Raw genomic sequence first — 13,251 nt, 5'->3', positions numbered from 1 at the left:
ATATAATTGTCAATGTACATAGGTTGGATAAAAAGTTGGCAACACTGCTGTCACGTGACGATGGTGCGTTCGAGAGCTGCCAGCTGTGTGGACATGAACAAGGACTGTTAGATGAGTTAGTGCAGCCAGCTGCGACAGTACTCCATCAATCTACTGCAGTGTGTAGAATGTTCACTTTCATAGGGATAGTGCGAGCGCCCTAAGACCATCCTTACAAAATTAGAGCAACGTTCCTGGATCAAAATTGAAATGGCACGAGGTCATAGTGCACAAGAATGTTTTCAGGGACTGCGTGAAGCATGTGGCGATGCAGCGTTGCCATATCGCACAGTTGCATGATGGGTTAAAGCGTTCCGGGAAGGCCTTGTTGCACCGGTACCAAAGGGAAGTGACGACTTTCTTGGACGAATCGTCGCTATGGACGAAACCTGGACTCGCTCGTATGAACCAAACTTGAAACGCCAATCAAATGAATGGAAGCATCCAGGTTCTCCTCGTCCAAAGAAAGTGCGCCCTGCACAAAGTGCTGTGAAGGAGATGTTCATTGTGGCGTATGACATTGATGGGGTAATACTGTACCACGCTGTACCTCCAAGGCAGACGGAAAACACGGACTACTGGAACACCCACCGTACTCACCCGATATGATCCATGCGATTCTATCTTTTCACCAAAGTGAAAGAACCACTGCGAGGGACCCGGTACAATACCAGAAATGAACTTATCCGTGGTTTAGGGCGGTCAATACGGAACATCAACAAAGATGGACGCGCTGACGGTGTACGACACCTTCCAAACATTTGGCAAAAGGTAATAAATAAGGGGGGCGACTATATAGAAGGTACGTAAATGTTGTACCACTGTGAATAAAGCCATGTCAGAAATATCGAACTGTTGCCATTACTTTTTATCCAACCCATGTATTATAAATTAAATGCGTATTGGCGATAAAAGCAAGAAAAGAAATAAAAATATGCCTGCAGTCTTTGGCAATTTTTACGGTTAATGATGACAAAGTCATTCACATTTCTTCTAAATATTAAATATTGTCTGAACTACATTTTATAGTCTTACTTGTGGTTTGTGGTGTATCAGAATTCTAGCCAAATTGTTGGGTCTCGCCTGCTATATCAATAAAGTTACGCCGTTGATTTTCAAGTTCATTGTAAACAGCTGTTTTGTGATCCCATAAATGTTGCAGTTTTGTTGAAGATTCGGAATGCCTGCTATACGTCAGAACTACCTATAATTTGTAGATGCACACACTGACTTTATTGGTTTTCAAGGTTTGTTTATTAATATTATTATTTTTGGTAATAAATTAGCTATAAACATGTATCTTTTCACTTCGTATTTACAGGATTTAAAGTTCACTGAATTTACGCTAATTGGCACATATTAATAGATAGTGATGTGTTTTGTTACGTATTATATTGAAGATATGTTTCTTCATTTTTCCTAGATCTTTATACTTGGCCTAACCGTATTTACATCCTCATACTTTATTATAATGTGTCAATAGTTTCGTTTGTTTACATTTTTATTTTATTATCATAATTTACATTTTTAGCTTGTTTTCTGTAGTTATATTTATTTAAAATTATATTTTAAAAAGTTTATAACAAATAATGTTGGTAGAGAAGCTGGCTACGGAAGGTCCGGGTTCGATCCCAGGTTGTGACAGGATTTTTTCTCGTTGCCAAACTTTCAGAACGGCCCCGAGATTCACTCAGGCTTCTATAAAATTGAGTACCGGGTCTTTCTCGTGAATAAAAGGCGGTCAGAGCGTGGTGCCGACCACACCACCTCATTCTAGTGCCGAAGTCATGGAAAGCACGGGGCTCTACCTCCATGCCCCCCAAGTGCAGTCATGGCATGTGATGTGGATACCTTTACCTTTACCTTTATAACAAATAATTTAGGATGACAGTATTGTTATGGTGACTGGCCAGGTTCAAACTAAAACTGGCTTCCTGGGCATCTGAAATATTTATAGAAAAGCACGACAGATAATCACATGAAATTAAAATGTATATGATATCCTAGACCTTTCACATCCGAGGTGAAACACTAGAAAGTTGCAAAACATTGTCTATTTGCTAGCACAAATTTGTTAATTGAATGGAACTTAAGAATACTGCGTAGGACCTTACGTCTTTATTGCATTATTGATTTTATTATTTTCAGGAATATCTTTATTTACTTATTTTTTATTTACTTACTTATTTATTTATGTATTTATTTATTTATTTACCTCTGTACTATCAATAAAAAAACACGTTTTTTTTTATAATTATTTGTTAAGTGGCAGTCTTTGTATGTAAGTAGCCAACTTACACCGTATTCTGAACTATAGCTAATTGATTGCAATAAAACACTACTTTCGAATCCGTAATAATTTACATCACTACTCTGAATCTTGTTCTTGCCTTTGTGCATAAAGTAATATTGATAAAATACACGTTACGTACAACGAAAGCTATGAGCAAGCACAATCACATCAATATCACTTTAGAATCTCCCGCCTCCACTCAGCGTTGCCAAACCTACCCATGCTCCGGCTTGTAACTGAAGAAGGTTCTGGTATCGTACAAAGTTTTATCCGCTTTAATAAAAAGAATTAATGTAAAATTGAATATTGTCTGAATGTGAAATTTTTATGTCCGCCTATATACATTTACTTTTGTGGCTGATAGATTAATGTAGAGGGTTTAAGATTTCATAAAAATTTTTATGCTCGACCATGCCGAAATGTAGTAATTATATACCTGGTAGCAGTCTTTTAATGCATGTCATTAAAGTACACCTACTCATTAAAGTTCAGGTGTTCAGCCAATGACAAGTCAGCTTTGTACCGTTACATCGATTATTCTCGGATATGCAATCGAAAGACAATTATCGAAAAGTCACGGAGGCTGGAAATCCAATACTGTCGCAGAAGGTTATGTTCTGTTACTATAAAAATTACCGTTAATTGTAAATAATATTCAAATAAATTCAATTTGTCATCTCGTTTTTCAATTCTAAATCAATTTCCAGGTTATATCAGAGTAATCTTCATCTTATTCTCTGCTAAGGTCAATGACATTCGGCCTCGGAAAAAATCAATACTTTCGCGTCTGCGCACATCTCACAATTCAGGTCAGTTCGCACATAACCATAAGAAGACCTAATTTTAAATAATTTCAAGTTAGAAATATGGTCGAGCATAAAAAGTCGGATGAAACTTGCCTATAATGGTAATTAAGACGCTCGTATGAAAATTATGAAACTCGCTTGCGCTCGTTTCATAAACAATCATACTTAATTACTACCATTATAGGCTTGTTGCATAATGTACTACCGGTATTATAATAGACATTCTAAATCTCTCTCTGGTCTGTAGATGTATAAAATATGCTAATTTGCATGGGTTGAACTTGGATCCATTTAATGTGTAGTATAAACTTTTTGAGTTTTATATCAGTTGTTATTAATTTATGCCTTTTGTTTAGATATGTATTATAATATTCTCGTCATCTTGTATATTTGTAATACTATTTACATTATTCCATTCCTCGTTTATATGATTCCATTCTCTCATTTGCAATTATCATCTCATTTAACTGCCATTACTTTAATGATCCATTGTACTTTTATCGTAATTTATATCATTGCTATTGTTTTTGTTATATGTTTTTGTGCTGAACTGTAATTGGCTTCTGGCTGTTGTACAGCACATCAAATATAAGTAAATAAATAAATAATAATAATAATTATTATTATTATTATTATTATTATTATTATTATTATTATTATTATTATTAATGCAGTTCACATAAAATAATTTTTGTTTTCAATAATTCATTGTTAAAGATAATCTAACATGTGTGATCTCTTTTATGTACGACTGGCTTTATAAACCAACGTACAGTAATTTTATACTCACCTGCGAGTCGATGTAGAGAACTCCACACTTCCTTTCGCAGCTTCTTGCGTCTTCGTATATACTAGGCAGTGTCTCGGAAAAGATAATTATAGGCCCTATATTGTCTTTGTAGAACTTTCCCACCACGTCTTGTTTCGGTACGATGTTACATAATAGATATTTACAAGAAATGACTGGATAAATATATGCTGGAAGATTAGACGCACGCAAATTCTGCATATATATATAATTAAGAATATCCTCTGGATCAAGTCAACTTCCTGTTATAACTAGTTCTAGAATGTGGTTTGAATTTAATGTTTATAAACTGAAAGACGGATTCTTAACTCGTTCAACGGCGCAATTTACTACATAAGAACTGACAGAGACAATTGAATAATATCAGACAAGTATTTCTGAGAGTTTTTTCAACTTTAATAATTTGCCAGTAACAAGACTAAAACCTACCAAGGCCGTATTATGGCTCTGAGCATGCGCACTGGTCTTTCATACAGGCAGACTTAATTCGATCCCCAACCGTTTCGTGATGACAGTTTTAGACAAATAAGTTGTTGTAGACGCAGTCAGTAGAGTTGGTCTTCTGTGCCTGAGGTTGTGGGTTCGATCCCGTCCCAGGTCGATGGCATATAAGTGTTTTTAAATGGGACAGGCTCATGTCAGTAGATTTACTGGAATGTAAAAGAACTCCTGTGGGACAAAATTCCGGCACATCGGCGACGCTGATATAAAATCGACAGTTGCGAGCGTTGTTAAATGAAATATAATTTAATTTTTCTCGGAGTTCTCCGATTTCCTTCTGTATTTCTGCTAATACTCTCAACACTCCAACATTTCATCTACCATGTGCTATAGTTAAGAAGTTTGTGGTCAAGTCTTGAACGCACTGAAGGTTTCCGATGCTCACATAGGATTTAAGAGTTTGGGAATACAGGCCCTGCAGTTTATAAGGTACGCGTCTGGGGATTGAACCTGGTTCTGTCGGGACTGAATCAGGTTGACACATATGTCAGCATCGAATTCACGAATGCTACTCAGGCCACCTTGGCTTCCTCTGAGAGAGACGCAAAACTGTGGGTCCCATATCGTACATTTGCGGCATGTGAAGGAACCTGGAACGGCTGAGAATAAAATTGTCAGTCAATTATCTTCCATTCTGAATTTCGAATTCCGGAGTTTACTACTAACACGTCGACAAAACTAACACTACTGCTGCTACTGCTGCTACTAATGTTACTACTGTTGTTAATATTGCCATTTTTCAGCTACTACCACTCCTACTACTATTGCTACTGCTAACACTACTACTACAGCTAGAGATACTACCACTGCTACTACTACTACTACCACTACCACAACTGCTACTGCTACTATACTTCTACTACTACTACTGCTATTGCCGCACCATTACTACTACTACTGCTAATACTACAGCTACCGCTACTAATTCTGCTGATGCTACCACTACCACCATTGCTACTGCTACTACACTTCTGCTACTACTACTACTGCTGCTGCTACCGCTACTACCACTACTACTACTGCTATTGCCGCACCATTACTACTACTACTGCTAATACTACAGCTACTGCTACTAATTCTGCTGATGCTACCACTACCACCACTGCTACTGCTACTATACTTCTACTACTACTACTGCTATTGCCGCACCATTACTACTACTACTGCTAATACTACAGCTACCGCTACTAATTCTGCTGATGCTACCACTACCACAACTGCTACTGCTACTATACTTCTACTACTACTACTGCTATTGCCGCACCATTACTACTACTACTGCTAATACTACAGCTACTGCTACTAATTCTGCTGATGCTACCACTACCACAACTGCTACTGCTACTATACTTCTACTACTACTACTGCTATTGCCGCACCATTACTACTACTACTGCTAATACTACAGCTACCGCTACTAATTCTGCTGATGCTACCACTACCACCATTGCTACTGCTACTACACTTCTGCTACTACTACTACTGCTGCTGCTACCGCTACTACCACTACTACTACTGCTATTGCCGCACTATTACTACTACTACTGCTAATACTACAGCTACTGCTACTAATTCTGCTGATGCTACCACTACCACCACTGCTACTGCTACTACACTTCTGCTACTACTACTACTGCTGTTGCCAACCATTACCACTACCACTTACTTATTTACTTACTGGCTTTTAAGGAACCCGGAGGTTCATTACCGCCCTCACATAAGCCCGCCATTGGTCCCTATCCTGAGCAAGATTAATCCAGTCTCTATCATCATATCCCAGCTCTCTCAAATCCATTTTAATATTATCTTCCATCTACGTCTCGGCCTCCCCAAAGGTCTTTTTCCCTCCGGCCTCCCAGCTAACACTCTATATGCATTTCAGGATTCGCCCATACGTGCTACATGCCCTACCCATCTCAAACGTCTGGATTTAATGTTCCTAATTATGTCAGGTGAAGAATACAATGCGTGCAGTTCTGCATTGTGTAACTTTCTCCATTCTCCTGTAACTTCATCTCTCTTAGCCCCAAATATTTTCCTAAGAACCTTATTCTCAAACAACCTTAACCTATGTTCCTCTCTCAAAGTGCGAGTCCAAATTTCACAACCATAAAGAACAACCGGTAATATAACTGTTTTATAAATTCTAACTTTCAGATTTTTTGACAGCAGACTAGATGACGAAAGCTTCTCAACCGAATAATAACACGCATTTCCCATATTTATTCCGTGTTTAATTTCCTCCCGAGTATCATTTATATTTGTTACTGTTGCTCCCAGGTATTTGAATTTTTTCACCTCTTCGAAGGATAAATTTCCAATTTTTACCATTACCACTGGTACTGCTAATACTACTACTTATATTAATTCTGCTACTACTACTGCTGATGCTACCACTACCACCACTGCTACTGCTGCTATACTTCTGCTACTATCATTGTCGCTGTTACCACTACTACCACTGCTTCTGCTACTACTACTACCACCACTGCTACTGCTACTGCTTGTATTACTGCTTACTACTACAAGAAACTACTACTAGATGAAGAAACCATTGCGTGGCAGGCATTTCCAGAATGACGACGAGGTGATTTTTGAGGTGGAACGTTTCCTGAACGGCCAAAGTGCAGACTTCTACAACCAAGGCCTCCGTCAAGTCATCCATCGTTGGGAAAAATGTGTCGCGTTGAAGGGTGAATATGTAGAAAATGACTAATACCATCACCAAGTTTCATGGTCGCAGCTTCATTTTTTCGAGGTGATAATTAAAACTTTATGACTACCCCTCGTACTACAGGGAGCTGGTCTAGGGACGAGTAGGGTTGTCTGCTCGAAATATGCAGCGAACCTTAGTTTAGTCAGCCTGTGGATGCGCTTAGCTTGAGGGTTAGCGCTGTAGATCTAATAAGGTCGTCGTAGTGCCTCTTCTGAAATTCATTTCACTCACGGTACAAATTTTCTGTAGCGGCGTTGAACCTGTGTTAACTATATGCAAATTTCGTTTGCGATATTTGGAAATAGCGAATAAATACGGATATTATCGGCATTTTCAATAGCGATACGGTCTCTTCTTTCTGTACAGATATCTCCAGTCTCCTCTTTGCAGGCATCGATCTCCCCTTGTCTTGTTGATGTTGCTTCTACGCTGCATAAATTGATCTTGCTTTCCCCTCTCTGTGACCACTATAGCATTTACTTGAGTCATTACTTCTCCCACACTCGATCTATTGTACATGTCCGTGATTTACATTTTATTACTACGTACTATGTACAATTATGCGTTACGTACTTCATTGCTTTTCTTGCTCTACTCCTGTAACTCGGTAGTACAGCATTACAAAGCTAGCAGTTCCTGTATAATATCTAACAGTAAAAGAAGAGTTGAGACAATGGAATCAGACGTGACCTACCTTAATGCATAATCCAGTAAGCAAATACAATGGCTTTACTAACCAGTAAAAATACAAGGTACAGTGGAACTCCACAAATAGACGCTCACTCTCGTGTACTTCACGCTACAAGGTAAGTCAACGCATCCTGTCCCGTGCTGCACAGGGCTAACCAGTTGGACCAGTGCAGTAGTGTGCAGATACTCGTACACGTTGGCAGCAAGGCAGGGAACAAAATTGTGTACTTATGTTGAAGCAGAAGTTACAACTATTGGAACGGTTAAAAAAGGTGAATCAATCAGAGCCATCCCTCAAGAATTTGGCATTTCGATCTGAACAGTGCATAGAATAAAACAAAATTCATCTAATTACGAGGAATTCTGTAGTGATTATAAGAAGCTTCGTTATTATCAGTTGAATGTAGGATGAAAACACAGCTTATTTTGTGTATTTCCTAAATTTAATCAATAGGGATGATTTATGTTCTCTCTTGAAGGGTATACACCATTTTAAAATAATTTAATACACAAACACAACTATTACAAGAAATGCTCAATCAGTTTTTGTAGCTGTATTCTCTTCGTCTCTAATCAACAATAACAAAAATGCAGGTTACCAGGCGACGATAGAAAAGAAAAGATGCGGAAACAAATGAATGAGGTGTATAATCAATTGAATGCTCTTTCATATTTTAGTATAAAAATATAGGGGTGCTATTTGAAATTTCAAAGTGGGAGTTGCTGGGGATGGGAGGTGAAATCTAAAATGCAATTAACCCTTGTTTAAGATTTCCCCCTTGATATCTAAATGTACATGTTTTTTTTTTTTTGTTTAAATTGAATTCAATTAATTAACTAGTTGTTTAGAGTGGGAAGTTTTGAAATGAAAGCCTCTTATGTAGATATATTTAGAGAGTTTTTCCTCTAGAAGTTTGTTTTATGTTCCAGATGTATCACGTATAACTAACATAATTCAATTTAAATCCTGTCCAAATTCAACCTCGCAAACTTCTAGCGTAATAATTAACAACAGATCCCTATTAGAAACAACGACAACCAAATTTCTTGGCTTAAAAATCGATAATGTGTTAAATTGGAAAAATCATATTAAAGAAATTACCCCCAAACTAAATTCAGCTTGTTTTGCTATTAGAACTATGCAAAAGATAGTAAATACCAATACCTTAAAAACAATATACTTTGCATACTTCCACTCGGTAATGAGTTTTGGAATAATATTCTGGGGAAATTCCACAGATAGTAACAGTATATTTCTATTACAAAAAAGAGTAATTAGAATAATAGTATGTGCCAAAGCTAGGGAATCTTATAGGACTATTTTCAAAAAACTACAAATAGTGCCCATGGCTTGTCAGTATATGTTTTCATTAATAGTCTTCCTCGTGTGTAATCGTGAAAACTTTGTAACTAATTCAACAGTTCATAGCATAAATACACGTCAAAGAAATGACTTTCATACTCCATTGGCAAGTCTATCGTGCTATCAAAAAGGAGTTCGTTATATGGCAGTAAAAATTTTTAATAGCCTCCCTATCGATATAAAAAAATGAAACTCAAAACATAAGATTATTTAGGGCCAAATTAAAGAAGTACCTGATTTCTCACACCTTCTATTCTGTAGGTGAATTCATGACATTCAATAACGCTTCATGAAATTGATACTAAAACTTTGTGTTGTACTAGTAGACTATATTGTAAATCTCGTCTGTATATATTTCATCTAGACTGTGACTATAAATTAAGACTTTATAATAGTATTAATTTTTTTGACTTGTTTCATATTCTAGCAGTAAAGCAATGTATGAATACCATGGAATGTTAATAAATACAATACAATACAATACAATACAATACAATACAATACAATACGTATATATTATACTTAATCACGGATTAGTTTTGTTATATATTTTGCATATACCACAATATATTATTTAAAATTATGTACGTTAATTATTTATGTTTCGGTCCGCACGCCATAAAACATTGTACAGCCCTTATGTTCACCAGTGTCCGCAGTACTCCGTAGAAAGACAGAGTTCGTACCTCGTCTCTCACACGGACCATTGCTGTGTCTATTTGTGGAGTTGCACTGTATTCTTGCTCTATGCTTTAAAGGAGTAACAGCTGCACTACTAGGTTTTTCTAGCAATACTGTAGAAATTTGTGCATATAACTTCAAAGCATATTAGACATGCGTTTTGTATAAAATACCTATACGTATATAACAATATAAAATATATCGAAAGATAAAACTTACAACTAACAAGCAAACGTTCTGATGGGGGCAGATAAAAAAAGTTATTTTTTTCCTTCCACTATACTAATAATGTCAAAAGAAGTGCTTATACAAATTTTGGCCACTCGACCGCAATTACGAGGCCGTCCAGAAATTGATTTTCCCTGGGCCTTTTACAGAAAAAGGCACAATAGTATGGAAAGATTTATTGAAACACATTCAGCAATTGCTGCGCCATTTGTCAACATATCCCCCACTGGAATTGAGACATTTGTCATACCATGGAATCAATTCCTGTATCCTTGTGTCGTAGAAGTCAGCCACCTGGGATCAGAACCAGCGTTTGACAGCCGTCTGCACCTCTCTGTCGACCCCTTGATATGACAAATGTATCAATTCCGGTAGAGAATATGTTGAAAAATAGCTCAACAATTGCCGTGTCTGTTCCAATAAATTTTTCCTATCAAATTGTGTTTCTTTCTGTTAACGACCTCTGGTGAACTTATTTTTACGGCGCTCGTAATTGCGGTCGAGTGGCAAAAATTTGTACAATTACTTCTTTTGACATTATTAACATAGTGAAAGAAAAAAAAAACTTTTTTTATCTGCCCCTATCAGAATGTTTGCTTGTAAGGAAGAGCGCCCACTGGAACGACAAGCGACAGCAACACGACACGGATTTGATGCTTTGCATGTTGCTAACGTGCATGTTCTTATACAGGGACATCATTTTATTTTTACTTGCATTTTTATTGTACCTGCATTTCTGAATGTACTTCACTCTCACCCCTTCACTAATGACCTTGCTCCCGTCAGACACACAAACTTACGGCCGCTGTTGCATTCGAAGTCTTCAAGCACTGAAGTAAACACTGCAGTGTATAGTGTGTTTCAGAAATATGGTTGCTTTTCTATAGAAGAAAGAACCTGTATTAATAATATCGTACTAAAAAAATATATTCAAGAAACGATAAATTCAATTTCAGAGAATATGCTTCAAAATGTTTTTAATAATATGCGTACTGAATTGAAGCCTGCATTGTAATGAATGGCAACCATTTTCAGCAACTTGTTTAAAAATTCAGATTAGCTTATTTTGAATTGAGGTGGCTAGAAGCAAAGGAATGCTAGTGACATTTGTAATAACATGAGTTAAGTGCATCCAGTGTAAGAAAAAGTATCTAAAATTTTAGTGGCATAGGGATATTTTAATCGCATCACACATTAAAATTTAAATAAAAATTTCACCGATTTTACGAAACCTTAAATATTTAAACCCCATTTTCTCAAAAGTAACTTAAGTTCACTTACAATCCTTTACTTATGAGCCCCTCAATTTAAATGCACTCTCTATATTGTATGTTAACATCAATAATTAATATGCTAAATAAAGTAGACATTACATAACGAACATAGCCGCCTGAAAATTTGAGTTTTTGAAAAAAAAATGTTACTATTCTACTGTATTTTGATAAATTCCGTAAAAGTGATCATCAAACTGAAAATCGTAATATCGTATTTCCCTACAACATAAATGGATACACTACTTTTCTCTCCTCCTATACCTAGTAAAATGATTTGTTTACATATTGCATTAGTAACATCAAACTCCTGTAATGGAAGGGGGCAACAGTGTTTCCGAGTATAGCCAGGTTAATGTTAAAAATGTTGGTAAAAATAAAGTGATGTCCCTGTATAACCCATAATATGAAATGAACGGAAGCCCACTCATCTGATCAGACAACAACTCGACACTATCTGTGTTGCGTTGTGTTGTGTCGCTCACAGTGCTGCATGCTCCACTTTTTGTTGTATCAGTTGTGAGTTGGTAATACAAGGGTTAAGATGAGAGACGATCTTAATTTCAATATAGCCTTTATTGAACTTATTAAAGATTTGCCATGTCTTCTTGATACTACATCTATTTTTGGGATTGAAAACATAATAAACCTATTGCAAAATCATTTTATCTTATTTACACAGAATAATTTACCGCTCAATATTATAACAGGGCGAAATATAAAGATATCCTAATAACCTTTGCTCACTTTCCGCTATCTGGAGCTCGGATTTCACACACAATCTCATTCCCATGTGTAGCAATCAGCTCTAGGATATTACTGCTTTCCATTCACTAGCTAAAGGAATATATAAAGGATTGTGTATAAGCACAAAATGTTAGGAGTGTCCGTAAATAGGACCTGTCCGGTAATTGGCCCCTCTACCCTATAAACATATTGTAAACACATGTTTGCTTTGATGTGGACGAGAAACGAACAATTATTATTTATCTGATGTATAAACATATAGGCCTATTTACTTGATAGTTATCAGAAGGCGTTCTTCAGCATTGACTGAAATCCTGAAGTTAGTGTTCTTTTTATAAATTGCAGATCCAAGTTTCTGTACCAACAGATTAAATGTTTCTCTACTCATTCTGTAGAATATTTTAAATCTTTATGGGTATATATTTAATTCTTTGAATAAATTAAAAGCACCGCGTTGTTCTAAATTAGCATGCCAAAAAGGATGCACCCAGAATCGTCTCCTATGTTTTCTGTCACTGTAATTTGATGTTAGCTAAATTAACTAGATCGAGAACGTCCTCATCCTCTGACGACATGTTGTATGAATGAATCAGTCCAGTGAGTGCCAGGTCACTTTGCTGTCACGTTGCTATCGTAGTTCGTGTTGGATCAGTGTTTGTGTCGTATCACTATCATATTAGTGGGCTCTCTGCCTAAGATGAAAATCACACTTTTTGCATTCCGTTTCACGCACGAGACCTGATTTTGTTCATCCCTGTTCGCTGCTTCCAAACCGGCAGGATGCGTTATCTGTGTTTACTTGGCGGTCAGAGCCATGTCCAATGTTATCGAGAGTTTCCTTTGTGAGTAGCCTACCTACTGTACGTAGCTGTCTGGGCTTATCAACAACACTCCCCGTTTCACGAAATTTAGGCTATTAGCAATCTTTGAATAGAACTCCGATTTGGAACTTGGGACATCAGGGAATCTCTCTTGAAATAATCTCCTTACACCATGAGCCGATTCTGTACGCATGTATGAATCATACACGAATACTCTTTGGGGAATAGAATATATGAATTGAACCATATTAACTTAATTAACACACTTTAAAACAGTTATATTACCG

The sequence above is a fragment of the Periplaneta americana genome, chromosome 2, assembly GCF_040183065.1.
Source record: "Periplaneta americana isolate PAMFEO1 chromosome 2, P.americana_PAMFEO1_priV1, whole genome shotgun sequence".
Taxonomy (NCBI): Eukaryota; Metazoa; Arthropoda; class Insecta; order Blattodea; family Blattidae; genus Periplaneta; species Periplaneta americana.
The sequence above is the reverse complement of the archived record's forward strand: the minus strand, read 5'-3'. Positions refer to the sequence as shown.